We start from the raw sequence: 13,010 nt of genomic DNA on the forward strand, positions 1-13,010 counted from the left end.
AGAAAATAAAGAATATTATGCAAACAGGATTATCCCTTTGAGACTGGAATGTTTTTCTTCAGCATTATGTCTTTGGTATTGATCCAAATGATTGCATGTGTCAACAGCTAATTCCTTTTTAATACTGCTAAAATATTTACTTACAGAAGATATTAACTAAAATATTTTCTATTATCCCCAGTTCTGAGCTGTTACACATTTGCTATGAAATTGCCAGCCAGCACCTGCTTCTTTTTGTTATTGTTGTGGTAAGAATCAAACCCAGGGGCTCATGCATGCTTAAGTAAGTATGCTCCCACAGAACCACCCCCAGCCCAGATTTTGATTTTGATTTAATTTTTTGTCAGCCATGGGACTTAAACTCAGGGCCTGAGTTTTTGTGCTCAAGGATAGGACTCTGCCACTTGAACCACAGCTCCATTTTTGACTTTTTGGTGGTTCATTGGAGATAAGAGTCTTGCAGACTTTTCTGCCTGGCCTGGCTTTTAGCCATGATCCTCAGATCTCAGCCTCCTGAGTAGTGAGGATTCCAGAAAAGGTTTGTGTGTTGGCCCTCCTTGATGATTTTGTGTTACTCCTTTTCTAAATGACTTTTTGTTGTTGTTGTTTTGAAATTGTTGAGTATTGAGCATTCTTTCATTATTCCAGACAGGAGTCCATGATTAGGCATGTACAAGTACTCTTTTCTAATTTGTAGTTGGGCTTTCCATCTTTAATATGGGTCTTTTACAGAGAAAAGAAAATTTTTAGTTAGGCTTAACTTCCTTCTTCTGGTGATTATCTTTTTTTTTTTTTTTTTTTTTTTTTTTTTTTTTTTTGCTGGCAGTGGGTCTTGAGCTCTGGGCTTAGTCATTGTCCCTCAGCTCTTCAGCTCAAGGTGAGCACTTTACCACTTAAGCCACAGTGCCACTTCTGGTTTTCTGGTGGCTAATTGGAGATAAAGTCTAATGGACATTCCTGCCTGGGCTGGCTTTGAACCATAATCCTCAGATCTTAGCCCCCTGAATAACTAGGATTACAGGTGTGAGCCACCAGCGCCCAGTGATTACCTTTATATGTACTGTGCTTTTGGTGTCATGTAGAAGAATTCTTCAGCTTATATATTTATTATTATTTATTTATTCTTGTGCTGGCACTGGAGGTTGAACTCAGGGCCTTGTGTTCTCCCTATAAAATAGAATAAAAAGATTTTCAGATGTTGTGAGCCGGTGGCTCATGCCTGTATTCCTAGCTACTCAGGGGGCTGAGATCTGAGGATCACAGCCAGCCCAGGCAGGAGAGTCCATTAGCCTCTTATCTCCAATGAACCACCAGGATACTAGAAGTGGCACTGTGGCTCAAAGTGGTAGAGAGCTAGCCTTGAGCAAAAAGAGTTCAGAGACAGCACCCAGGCCCTGAGTTCAAGCCCCACCACTGACAAAAAGAAAAGAGTCATGTGGTACAAACTTTATCCCTAGATTTGAGGTTGAGATGGTGGGACTTTAAGGGGCTGGGCCAATGGGAGTTGATTAGGTGGTGGAAGCCCCACCCTCAGAAGGGATTAAGGTAGTTAAAGCAGTCAGTTAGAACAGCAGGTGGTTGTTGTTAAAGCCACACCACCCCTTCGTGTGCAGTCTCTTCTGCACGCAGGTAAATTTCCATGTCTCTACCTTGTAATAGAGCCAGGTGATCAGGGCAACCACGGGATAGTTGTGCCACGCTTCCTGGACTAATCTGGTCTTCCTGGCAGCCAAGTAAACTAGTTATCTTTGCAGATTACCCAGCATCAAGTATTTTGTAAGGGGGGCCTGAAATGCACAAAGTGACATGGTTAACAGTTTCCATAGATTATCATACTTGATTTTATTTTTATTCTTTTAATTTTTGGGGGGGGTCCTGTCGTGGGGCCTGAACTCTGGGCCAGCGTGCTGTCCCTCAGCTCTTCAGCTCAAGGCTAGCACTCTACCACTTGAGTCACAGCGCTACTTCCGGCTTTTTTCTTTTTGCTTATGTGGTGCTGAGGAATAGAACCCAGGGCCTCATGCATGCAAAGCAAATGCTCTATCACTGAGCCACCTTCCCAGCCCACTTGATTTTATTTTTAAAGAAACGTTGGGTAAGGCCAGGTGTTGGTGGCTCACACCTGTAATCCTAGCTACTCAGGAGGCTGAGATCTGAGGATCATGGCTTGAAGCCTGGCTGGGTAGAAGTCTGTGAGACTTTTTTTTTTTGGGTCCGGTCATGGGCCCTGAACTCTGGTCCTGGGCGCTGTCCCTCAGCTCTTCAGCTCAAGGCTAGCACTCTACCACTTGAGCCACAGCGCCACTTCTGGCTTTTTTCTTTTTGCTTATGTGGTGCTGAGGAATTGAAACCAGGGCCTCACGCATGCAAGGCAAGCATTCTACCATTGAGACACCTTCCCAGCCCCTCTGTGAGACTTTTATCTCCAATTAACACACACACACACACATGCACACACACACAGAAAGTCATAAGTGGAACTGTGGCTCAAGTGATAAAGCACCAGCAAAACCAAAAACAACAATAAAAAAATCACACAGGCCCTGAGTTCAAGCCCAAGGAACAGCATTAAAAAAATGGAATAAATTAAAAGAAATTAAAGAAATTAAAATACATTTTTAAAAATGAGATCTTATTATTTGCAGCTCCATAGATGGGACTGGAGGCCAGCAACCAAAACAAGGCAGACAATGAAATACAATGGTAATTGGGTTTTTTGTTGTTGTTGTTTTTTGGTCGTGGGGCTTGAACTCTGGGCTTGGGCACTGTCCCTGTGCTCTTCAGCTCAAGGCGAGCGCTCTACCGCTTGAGCCACAGCACCACTTCCAATACAATGGTAATTGTTGCTCTGCATTTGCAGAAATTGAAAAGTTGATCTCTGCAGAAAGGAGCAGAAAAGTGCTCTCCAGATGCTGGAGAGAGGAGGGGGGGGTGTGGAGAGGGGGTGTGCAAAACTCCACCAGGGGGCGCCAAGTTTTAAACGTCTGTAACTGTGGTAAGGGGTACTCACAGTAACCTGTGATCTATGTTTCAATAACTTAAACGTTCTCCAAACAGGCCTGGGAATGTGGCTTAGTGGTAGAGTGCTTGCCTACCATGCACGAAGCCCTGGGTTCGATTCCTCAGTACTGCATAAACAGAAAAGGCTGGAAATGGCGCTGTGACTCAAGTGGTAGAGTGCTAGTCTTGAGCAAAAGAAACTCAGGGACAGTACCCAGGCCCTGAGTTCAAGCCCCAGGACTGGCAAAAAAAAGAAAAAGGGTCTTAATACAGAGAGGAAATTAAATAATTAATATTTGAGATCAATATGCTTATTATACCTGTTTGGTAACTGTACATTCTAGCTGTATCAAGTTACCATACCAACCCTATCTTAAAGACAGAATAAAAGTGTTCAACATTCTTTTTTGTTCTTGTTGGTGGTGGTGGTTGTGGGGCCTGAACTCTGGGCCTGGGCTCTGTCCTTCAGTTCGTCAGTTCAAAGCTAGTGTTCTACCACTTGAGCCACAGCACCACTTCTGGCTTTTCTGCTTATGTGGTGCTGAGGAATTGAACCCAGGGCCTCATGCATGCAAGGCAAGCACTGTACCACTGAGCCAACTTCCAAGACCTCAAAATTCTTAAAGGCTGGGTACCAGTGGCTCATGCCTGAGGCTGAGATCTGAGGAATGCATTTTGAAGCCAAGCCTGGGCAGGGAAGCCATGAGACTCTTTTTATTTTTTTGGGGGGGGGGTCGGTTGTGGGGCCTGAACTCTGGGTCTGAGCGCTGTCCCTCAGCTCTTCAGCTCAAGGCTAGTGCTCTACCCCTTGAGCCACAGCGCCACTTCCGGTTTTCTGGTGGTTTATTGGAGATAAGAGTTGCACGGACTTTCCTGCCTGGGCTGGCTTTGAACTGTGATCCTCAGATCTCAGCCTCTTGAGTAGCTAGGATTACAGGCCTGAGCCACTGGCGCCCGGCCCAGGAGACTGTTATTTCCAATTAATCACAGAAAAAGCTGGAAGTGTCCCTGTGGCTCCAGTGGTGGAGTGCTAGCTTTGAGCAAAGGAAGCTCAGGGAAAATGCCCAGACCCTGAGTTCAAGCATCAGGATGGGCAAAATAAAAATTCTTAAAGAAGAGTTAAACCATTTATGAAATGACCATATCAACCACCAAACATGTACAAATAGTATGTTTTAATAAAGGTAAAATGATGATGATGATGATGATGATGGTGATGATGAGCGCCAGTGGCTCATACCTATAATCCTAGCTACTCAGGAGGCTGAGATCTAAGGATCACGGTTCAGATTGCCTTCATCCTGTGCAGGAAAGTGTGTGAGACTCTTATTTTCATTGTATTAGCAAAAAATCCAGAGGTGGAGCTGCAGTCAGTGGCAGAAAGCTAGACTGGAGTGAAAAAACTCAGACACAGGAGTTTAAGTCCAACACTGGCATAAAATAACAAACAAATAAAAATTCTAAAGCTGGACACTGGTGGCTCACGCCTGTAAACCTAGCTACTCAGGAGGCTGAGATCTGAGGATTTGGTTCCAAGACAGCCTGGGCAGGAATGTAAGACTTTTATCTTCACTAAGCTATAAAAGTAAAACAGAAATAGATCTGTAGCTCAATTGGTAGAGTGCTAGCCTTGGGCAAAAGAAGCTAAGGGACATGGCTCACATTTGAGTTCAAGCCCCAGGATTGGCACTAAATAAATAATTAATTAATATCATATACTATTTGCTCATCTTTTTTTTTTAAAGTCAGTCATGGGGCCTGAACTCTGGGCCTGGGCGCTGTCCTTCAGCTCTTCAGCTCAAGGAGAGTGCTCTACCACTTGAGCCACAGTGCCACATCCGGCTTTTTCTGCTTATGTGGTGCTGAGGAATTGAACCCAGGGCCTCAGGCATGCAAGGCAAGTTCTCTACCACTGAGCCACCTTCCCAGGCCAGGCATACATTGCCCTTTTCTGGTCCTTCCACCTTGGGGATTCTAATTGCCTCCCCAAGGCAATTAAACTGTGGTTTGGATAATGATCCTTTGTCAAGGGCTGTCTGGGTGTCCGCCTCATTGGGGATATGGATGCAGATACATTAGCAGTAGCATCTTGGAATCCTGATATTCCCTGGGGGGTTGATTCAGGACGTCTTTGCTTATGACCCCTGCCCAGGATCCCTCGGGAAGTTCAGCAGGTGACAGTGAGCAAGCTGAAGCAGGAAGTGACCGGGATTGCGCTGCCACAAACAGTAGACAGGTCTGTCGTCCAAAACCAGGAATAGGTATGTCTTATAAACATTTCCAACTCATTTCTGGTAAAAGCATGAAGACAACCAATTGGTAAAAGAATCGTTTCAGTGAAGAATACTAGAAATGTCAGTCCAGATGCAAATCTGAATCTTTTTCTTTTTTGTTGGTTGTGGGGCTTGAACTCAGGGCCTGGGCGCTGTCTCTCTGCTTCTTTTGCTCAAGGCTAGGGCTCTACCACTTGAGCCACAATTCTACTTCCGGTTTTCTGGTGGCTCATTGAAGATAATTCTCATGGGGACTTTTCTGCCCAGGGGTGTCTTCAAACTGTGATCCTGAGAGCTCAGCCTCTTGATTAGCTGGGATTGCAGGTATGAGCCACCAGCGCTGGACTGCAAATCTGAATCTTGACATTGACCTCACACTTTATACAAAATCTAACATAAACCACAGACCTCAAAGAAAATGAAAAGCTGTAAAAAACACTTTCTGAGGTAGGAAATACATATAGGAGCAAATTTGCATGGCCTTTTTTATGTTTATTTTGTTGTTGGTGGTGGTGGTCATAGAGGTTGAACTCAGGCTTGGGCACTGTCCCTGAGTTCTTCAGTTCAAAACTAGCGCTCAACCACTTTAAGCCAAAGCCCCACTTCCAGTTTTCTGGTGGTTCCTTGGAAATAAGAGCATCACAAACTTTTGTGCCTGGGCTGGCTTTGAACCCTGACTCTCTGATGTCAGCTTCTTGAATAGCTAGGATTAAAGGCATGGGCCACCGGTGCCTTATAATTCAATTTTTATAGGACATAGAGCAGAGTATTTTAGGCTGTGAACCTATTCAGTCTGCCTGCTGTGCGAATTATTTTTCCTGTCCAGCAAGCAGCAGCACCTGGCTTTCTAGACTGTATGTTCTGCAGCTCTGAACGACATGCCTTCTGGCTCTAGTTCCAGTCATTAAGCAGGGTCTCCTCTGCCACCTCGTGGCCACTTTGTGAAACAGCAGCTCTTTGTATTTCCTCGTCCTTAGCAAAGCCCTTCTTCAGTCTCACTAAGGCTGTAACTAGTGTGCTGCCCTCTGCTGGTGACTAAGTAAACTAGCAGCTTTGGTGAGGGCAAGAAATCAGAAGCAGTTTAAAAATGAGGGCTGACTGCAGACCAGGTCCACAGGCGCCCAGGATTACAGAAAAGGGTCCCTGAACCACGTTTTGTAAATGCAATGGTATTCGTACAAGTTGAGAATCCCTTCTCTAAACTGCTTGAGGACAGAACAGTTTTGGATTTTTTTCTGGAGTTGTAAGTCACTCGAATAAATAAATAAATCCTCTGTCGAGGATTAATTTATTTTATTTGCATCTATTGTGAGTGCTCTAAGGGCATTTTTTCTTTCCTTTGCAGTCCAAGACCAGACTTGAATTCAGTACCTATCACTTTTGCTCATTGCTCATAGGCTAGTGCTTTATCGACTGAGCCACGCCTCCAACCCCTGTAAGGGCATTATTTTTTGTCAGTCGTGGGGCTTGAACTCAGGGCCTGTGCCCTGTCCCTGAGATCTTTTGCTCAAGGTTAGGACTCTACTACTTTGAACCTCAGTGCCACTTCTTGTTTTCTGGTGGTGAATCTGAGATAAGGGTCTCAGAGACTTTCCTGCCCTGGCTGGTTTTGAACCAGATCCTCAGATCTCAGTATCCTAAGTAGTTAGAGTTAGATGCAAGCCCTAGCATCCAGCTCTGTAAGGCCATTTTTAATAAAATCTTTTAAAATATTTTTTTTTTGCAAGAAACAAAATCCCATGGTCTCTAATTTCCCCCTGTGGTGTCACATTGGGATGCTAAAAGGTTTAAATTTGGGAGGACTTTAAATCCACTAATTTTAGATTAAGGATGCTGAGCCTATATTTTTAGTACAATTATTATATAAATACATATTATAATTTCCTAAGTTTTTATTTCCAAAATCTGCTCTTATTTTGCTGTTAGTGGAGTTTGAGTACTGTCCTTTTGTGGTTTTGCTCAGGCCTCTCTGCCCCTTGAATCACAGCTCCACTTCTAGCTTTTTTTTTTTTTTTTTTTTGGTGGTTCATTGGAGATAGAGTCTCACAGAATTTCCTGCCTGGGCTGCCTTTGAACTGCATTGCTCAGATTTCAGCCTTCTGAGTAGCTAGGATTATGGATGTGAGATATTACACACACACACACACACACACACACACACACACACACACACACACACACACACTAACGCATGCACTCACATTAAAAAAATCTTGAACTTCTACAATGATTTCTAAATAGAAAGAGTGGTATGAAACTAAGCTAGAAAAGATGTAGAGCAAGGTAAAACACCGGGGAGGGGAGGTATAAAACAACAGAGAACACTGGTGACTGTATGGTTGCATGTTTCTGTGTGAAGGTACTGGCATTCTGAATCGTGTGTGTGTGTGTGTGTGTACCTGAGTATGTGAATTGTGATGGTGTGTGAGTTGTGATCTCTGACTGTCATGATAACTGTCATGAGCAGCTGGGAAAGCAGCCCTGATATAGACAAGCAACATCTGTGTATTGTGTGATTATGCACACGTGTGGATGTGTGTGAGCGTATGATGGTCAGTCCATGAATCTGTAGAAGTAAGTCTTATATGTGGACTCATCCATGCAAAGGTGTGTTACTGAGTCTGTATGTTTGTTTATGTCAGGGTGTGTGTTTTTGTTTTTGTTTTTGTTTTGTCAGTCATGGGGCTTGAACTGTGGGCCTGGGCACTGTTCCTGAGCTTTTCAGCTCAAGGTTAGCACTCTACCCACTTGAGCTACAGCGCCACTTCTGGTTTTCTGGTGGTTTATTGGAGATAGGAGTCTCATGGTCTTTGCTGACTAGGCTGGCTTTGAACTGTGATCTTCAGATCTCAGCCTCCTGAGTAGCTAGGATTACAGGCGTGAGCCATTGGTGCCCGGCTCAGGGTGTTTTAAAGTGTTAGATGCTTTTGTGTATGTTATTAAGGTTGTGTCTGGACATGTTTTATATGTTCTTGTACATGCGTTCTTGTGACGTCTGGGTTCAGGCATGTGATTGTGTGGAATGTAATAGTGCTTTGGCATATGCTGTGAATGTAGAGATCTGTATGGGTATATTAAGGTATGTGTCTCTGTGTGGCTATCTATGAATACATGGGGGGAGCCTGTGTGCATGAATACGTTTGTGTATACGTCTGTATGCTTGTATTCACATGGCCATTTTCAGTAAATGTAGAGAGGCCACATAGCTGGAACACCATCTCAAAATAAACTGAGACTGGTGGTGTCTGCCTGTGGTCCCAGCTTCTGGGGGATGGAGGCAAATATAGCCAAAGTCAACAGGAAAAACTTCCTGAAAGCAAACTAAAAGCCAGAAGCCCGGGGCATGGCTCCAGTGGCACGCTGCTTGGCTAGCACACACAAGGACCTGAGTTCCAGCCCCTATACTGAAGATAAAAGACAAGGCCACGTGTGTTCGAGTCTTGTTTGCTCTAGCCATCACCAATCACACTGGAAGGTTGGGGAGATTACCTAAAACACTCTCATTTACATCTACGGTAAATAAAATAGGAAATCAGCCAGTAACACCAAGACCTTGTTCTCCCACACTTGGGACCCTCTCAGAGCAGGGGAATTGAAGAACTGCCTACCATTTTAAGGTAAGACGTTGCTAAAAACGTCTGTGAGCTTATAGGACCAGGACCTCTGAAAAGCCAGAGTTGTTAACAATGCAAAGGGCTTTGTTCCCCTGGCTTCCTTCAAAACACAGCTGTGAAATGGTTACCTCACACCTGTTATGTCAGAGGGCTAATGTTTAGACTCTGCCAACTGTCTGATGTCATTTCCCTGATGATTTTTCTTTTTTTCTTTCTTCAGATAAATCCTGGATATTCATGGCGGGCGAATTCTTCCTGTGATTTCTTCCTGGTGTTGTATGAATTTTTCTTAAATTGAGAGGCAACAAACTACCGTGGTGCTGCTTTCTGGAAGCAAAGTTACGACGTATGAATTCCACGTGGAATGAATAAATGGAGCCAAACATATCCACCACCTTATCAGCTCATTATTCGCAGCAATTCTGAAAGTAAAGTATGCATTACTTAATGGTGGCCATTTCGTCCTGTCCCCAGCCTCTAGTGACCCCATTTTGCGATCTGATCTTTGTTCTTGGTTGATATTCAAACAGCAGGACTACCTAGGATTCATCTTTGTGTGTCTCACATCTTCACTTAGCAGAATGTTCTCAGATTCCATTCATATTGGTGTGGAAGAGAGGATCTTTTGTGCGTGTACCATGTGTGTGCACCTGTCCTGGGGCTTGAATTCAGTGTCTGGGCTTTGTCCCTGAGCTTCTTTTGCTCAACTCTATATCAGCACTGGACCACTTCCAGCTTTTGGTAGTTAGAAAGAAGAGTCTTCATCTACTATTCTGCCCGGGTTGGCTTCAAACCACGACCTTGAGCCATCGGCCTCCTGAGTAGCTAGGATTACAGGTGTGAGCCACCAACACCTGGCAGGGTATCTATTTTGATGGCAGCGTAATACTCTTCTATGGGCTGGGTTTGAATCATCCGCCAGATGTTACTCATGGAGGGCTCGATCCAGATGCAGCTAGGCCGGGTGGTGGGTGCTCAGAAGTGAGGGGATGGTGGTACCCTGGACCTCCGCACAGGGGAGGTCACTGCTGCCTGTGGGAAGATGGGCTGGCTTCCCCCTGGAGGAAGCGTGTCCCTTGACAGTGCCACACGCACGCGCATAGACACTTCACAGGCACACTGAGGGGACTGCGGCACTGGGAGCTGGGCTGCCCTGGAGGAAGCGTGTCCCGGAAGGAGGGAGGGAAGGTCTGGCCGGTGCCATATTGGCCACCTGGTGGATGGTAGGGTCTGGCTTGTTTTCATGCTGGGGGAGGAAACTGAGGAACTTAAGGGGTTCTTGGACAGGGGAGCCCGCGTGTTTTCTCTGCTTCCTCAGAGCTTTGACATGGGCAGCGCTGTCCCACCATCCACTCTCCTGCATGACCCCGGACTCCACACAGGCCCGGAAACAACAGAGCCCAATGACCGAGCGCTGACGTCTCTAAGACCAGTACCCAAGTCAACCCTTCATCCATTAAGGCGGTGTGTGTGTGTGTGTGTGCGCGCACACACACGTGTGCGTGTGGTGGTCCTGGGGCTTGAACTCAGGGCTTGGGCACTGTTCTTGAGCTTTTCATGCTCAAGGCTAGTAGTGCTCTACCACTTGAGCCACAGCTGCACTTGTGGCATTTTGGGTAGTGAATAAGAAAGTCTCACAGATTTTCCTGCCCAGGCTGGCTCTGAACACTATCTCAGATCTCAGCCTCCTGAGTAGCTAGGATTACAGTTTCGAACCACTGGTACCCGGCCCATTACGATGATCCCCACTCCCCCCTCCCCCAGGTGTCCTGTTGCAGGAACAGATGGTGACAAGGACAGCCGCACTGTGTGTACGGTGCAGCCCCTCCACCCTCTCACAGATGGTTAACTCTGTAACTTGTATATTGTGAAGTAATGTGGTGGGACCATAAGGACGCAGAGCTGGGTGCCACGGTGGCTCACGCCTGTCATCCTAGTGACCCAGGAGGCTGAGATCTGAGAATTGCAGTTTGAGGCCAGCCTGGGCAGGAAAGTCTACGAGACATTTTTTTTGGTTGATCATGAACTCTGGGCCTGGGTGCTGTCCCTCAGCTCTTTAGCTCAAGGCTATCACTCTACCATTTGAGCCACAGCGCCACTTCCAGGTTTTTCTGCTTATGTGTGCTGAGGAATCGAACCCAGAGCCTCATGCATGAAGGCAAGCACTCTACCACTGAGCCACCTTCCCAGCCCCAAGACCCGTATCTCTAATTAATTACCCAAAATCCAGAAGTGGAGCTGTGGCCCCAAAGTAGTAGGGCACCAACTTTGAGCAAAACAGAAAGGGAATGTGGCTTAGTGGTAGAGTGCTTGCCGATCATGCTTGAAGCCCTGGGTTCGACTCCTCAGTACCACGGTAATACATATAGAAAAAGCTGGAAGTGGTGCGGTGGCTCAGGCGATAAGAGTGCTGGCCTTGAGCAAAAGAAGCTCTGGGACAAAAGTGCCCAGGCCCTGAGTTCAAGGTTCCCCCACTTCCCCCTCCCCCCCAAAAAAAACCCTCAAGGACAGCACACATGCGCAGAAGTCAAGCCCCAGGACCAGCACAAACCAACAAACAAAAGCAAACACACAGGGGTTCAGATGGCTCTTCAGTCTGATGATGGCAAATCCTCTGGGTAAGCAGGAAATGAATCCCTACAGCTTGTCGAGATGCTATCTGTGGGTCATGCTGTTGTGGTTTTCATGAACTGTGAGGAGTTACATTCACACCGGCAGTTTTGTTCCACATTCTCAAGAAAACACTTCCATTCTATGTATAAAATAGTGCGTGGGGGTCATCACGGATGCTTTGTTCCAACGGTGGGAGGATGGAGTGGGTGACTGTGGGCCCGTGGGCTCGGGTCTGTTGGAAAGGGCTGCTCATGAACCCCGCGCAGCGCCTTCCTGGATCGTGGGCTGGCACAGGCGCTGGCTTCCCATGCCAGCCCGGGACAGTACCTGTCCGGATTCAAAGAAGTTATGAGGCTTTGGGCTGGGAAGGTGGCTCAGTGGTAGGCTGCTTGCCTTGCATGCGTGAAGCCCTGGGTTCGATTCCTTGGTACCACATATACAGAAAAAGCTGGAAGTGTATATGATCATATACACACAGCTATTGAGCCTTTGTCAACCTCTCCTATGCACATCCTCCTTTGGTCTCAGTGTGTGAAAGTCTAAAGTCCTATATAATTCATCATGTGCCTATGTGTATGTTTAATATATTATACAAATGTATTTATAAATATGTAAGTATATATTTAAATAGTTTACTAGAAAAAAAGGAAATGTACTCATTACTATGTAACTGTAACCCCTTTGTACATCACCTTTACAACTCTTTTTAAAGAGAAAACTGTTATTATTCCCCCTCCCCCAAAGTATTTGACTCTTTCTGAATACTTAAGATTGCTGAGCTGTGACCTTCTTGCCTTTGGGGGAAGGGGGTGTTTCAGAGCTTGTGTCTGCAAATATTTGTCCATATTTGCTCCATTTCTTACTCTGCAAGTTGTATACGGGGAATTGTACAAATATTTTTTCCAAGGATGAGGAGATAAATGGCCATGATATTATAACCCCTGCCCAGCTGTTATCAGGAATTCCTGCTGAAGGGACAAAGGCAGAATGGATGAGGTCTTCCCACATCTCTGTGTTGACTTCTTCACTTTCATTTCGTCATGAACTGCTTGATTACTGCCCTGTGAAGCATGCTGGGAGGCCCAAGAACTCCAAGAAGCTTGCAAAATAAAACGCAATGCGGGCTGGGAATGTGGCTTTGGGATAGAGTGCTTGCCTAGCATGTATGAAGCCCTGGGTTTGATTTCTCAGTGCCACATACATGGAAAAGGCCAGAAGTGGTGCTGTGGCTCAAGTGGTAGAGTGCTAGCCTTAGAGCAAAAGAAGCTCAAGGACAGTGCCAACGCCCTGAGTTCAAGCCCCAGGACCGAGAATAACAGCATGATTCTTCCCTGTTGCAGTGTTTCAAGAGAGGTAAATTGGTTAACACCTTTAATTCTCTTACTTTACTGGAATTGTAAGACCATTTGATGAGGGTCTGAAAGACAGATTCCCTGATTTTCAAAGAGTGAGTCTGTGCTAGTACTGATACAAAGAACAAAGAAAAAAAATTTTGTTTAGTTAGATTCTC

General features: G+C 45.6%; 1 long non-coding RNA gene across 1 annotated transcript; it reads left to right on the forward strand.

Annotated features, from left to right (window-relative positions):
* The first annotated feature begins 1,548 nt into the window (after window positions 1-1,548).
* LOC138841833 (uncharacterized) lies at window positions 1,549-9,282 on the forward strand. Its single transcript, XR_011376512.1, has 4 exons — window positions 1,549-1,629; window positions 2,646-2,703; window positions 5,153-5,261; window positions 9,108-9,282. It is a non-coding gene; the product is annotated as an uncharacterized lncRNA (long non-coding RNA).
* The last annotated feature ends 3,728 nt before the right edge of the window (window positions 9,283-13,010 follow it).

Source organism: Dipodomys merriami, unplaced genomic scaffold (genome assembly GCF_024711535.1).
Source record: "Dipodomys merriami isolate MVZ:Mamm:240054 unplaced genomic scaffold, mDipMer1.0.p SCAF_33, whole genome shotgun sequence".
Classification (NCBI taxonomy): domain Eukaryota; kingdom Metazoa; phylum Chordata; class Mammalia; order Rodentia; family Heteromyidae; genus Dipodomys; species Dipodomys merriami.